Source organism: Octopus bimaculoides, chromosome 3 (genome assembly GCF_001194135.2).
Source record: "Octopus bimaculoides isolate UCB-OBI-ISO-001 chromosome 3, ASM119413v2, whole genome shotgun sequence".
Classification (NCBI taxonomy): Eukaryota; Metazoa; Mollusca; class Cephalopoda; order Octopoda; family Octopodidae; genus Octopus; species Octopus bimaculoides.
In genome coordinates, this window is record NC_068983.1 from 51738323 (window position 1) to 51740334 (window position 2012).

A 2012-nucleotide genomic window follows, 5' to 3' on the forward strand; every position below is an offset into this window, starting at 1 on the left:
ATACATACATACATACATACATACATACATATAGACGATGAATATGTATGTATAAATAAATAAATATTAATAGATCAAACTTACACAGCGTGCAAACGAGTTTTATCTATCATTTTATATGTATCTATATATTTAAACTTAGATATTCATCGTCTGAACCTCTTCAGTCTTTGCTTTCTCATATTTTTCATGTATACACATATATATTTTTTGTATATCAAACCCATGCTGTTATATTTAATTTGTTTATCCGCATAAATGCCACTCACCGTCTCTTTCTTCATATATATGTGGTGGGGTGCGTGTTTGTCTGTGTGTGTCTGTAAGAGAGAGAGAGAGAGAGTGAGAGAGAGAGAGAGAGAGAGAGAGAGAGAGATTAAGGTGGGGAGAACCAACATCGTATTTGACGCAGCAGAATTTTATCAGCTACAAAACTACTTCATAAAATCCACAGAAATATATATTTATTAGAAATAATATAAGCTATTCGGCATCGAAGGTCGAAAAATAAATGAAGAAATATACATGCTCTGCAAAGGTACAAACGATATATAATACTAGACGAATTGTGTTCACATCCGAATTATAATTTTTAAATTTGAGATCAATGCAGAAAATGGTGTAATGGGCACCAATCATCTAGTCACACCAGTTATAGCAGATGACCTTCTGAACTGGATGCTATATGAATTACATAAAACTAGAAACAATAGCAGAAGAACAGTTGGACTGAGAATACCAACCAAATAAGAGGATTCAATACATACAAATACCAAGTGTAAAGAGAAAGTGGTAACTAATACATGTTCAGCACTATACATATACAAGAGTATACCGGAAAGTTTCCGACTTTAAGGATATCGCCAAAGGCCTGGCTTGAGGTCCAAATTTCTGAGATCATTTACAGGGTTTAAAAAAACTGATGGACTGCTACAATAATGTGTGAATCTGAGAAGGGAGTATGTCGAATAAAATCATAGTTGACTGATCTTCCGGTATCTTATTTTATTTTTTTTTTTACCAAAAGTCAAGAACCTTTCAGCACGCCGTTGGACGTGTCCTGTCCAGCCTAAAAGATGCTTGGTCTACTGTGTAAGAGCTGCAGGTTCCAGCACGAAGAGGAAGACGGGGTAACAAAGTTGTAATATGCTGTAACGCAGCCTTATGTTTGCAAGTCAATATTATCACCATTGTTCCTGTTACTGATGCAGTTATAGTCTGTAATGATATTAATCTATACTTGATATCGGTCTTTCAAACTTGCTACGAACATAAAATATACGAACCTAAACATAAAAGCACCTAACTCTGTTACACAATCACACACACACGCATATATATATATATATATATATATATATATACACAAACATGCATTAAGCATTAATCGTTGAACAGTCATTCATAAAGTGTATAATAACACATCAATTCTGCTGACGTTTACATTCTGTTTCCAGCAGTTGCTTAAACATTGTAAACGTATTACTTGGTAATGGCTTATCTCATATTTGTGGATGCCATTTAACTTTGCTTAATATTTTCTTTTTTTTTTTTCATTTTTATACTTCATTATTTTGTCTGCCATTTCACTTGAAAGCCAATCAGGTTTATGAAGTTGTATTTTATTTGGTGTTTAATCGATATCGGAATTCTTGATCACGCTTCATGCAAATAAAAGATTAATATTTGATGGTAGACCTAAGAAATTAAAGAGTTAAAATTCTACCATGCGGAAAAATGATGAAAATATATATTCGTTATTTTATTTGTATGTATATTTTTTTTTGTTCATTACTGCAGGGCTTCGTAATCCAGTCCCTTATTATTGCCCCTAATATTTAGGTTCGTTAGAACTTATACATCTTACGTACGTTGTTCGTTATTAAATATAATCTTATCTTATACAACTGCTACTACTACTACTACTACTACTACTACTACTACTACTACTACTACTACTACTACTACTACTACTACTACTACTACTACTACTACTACTACTACTACTACTA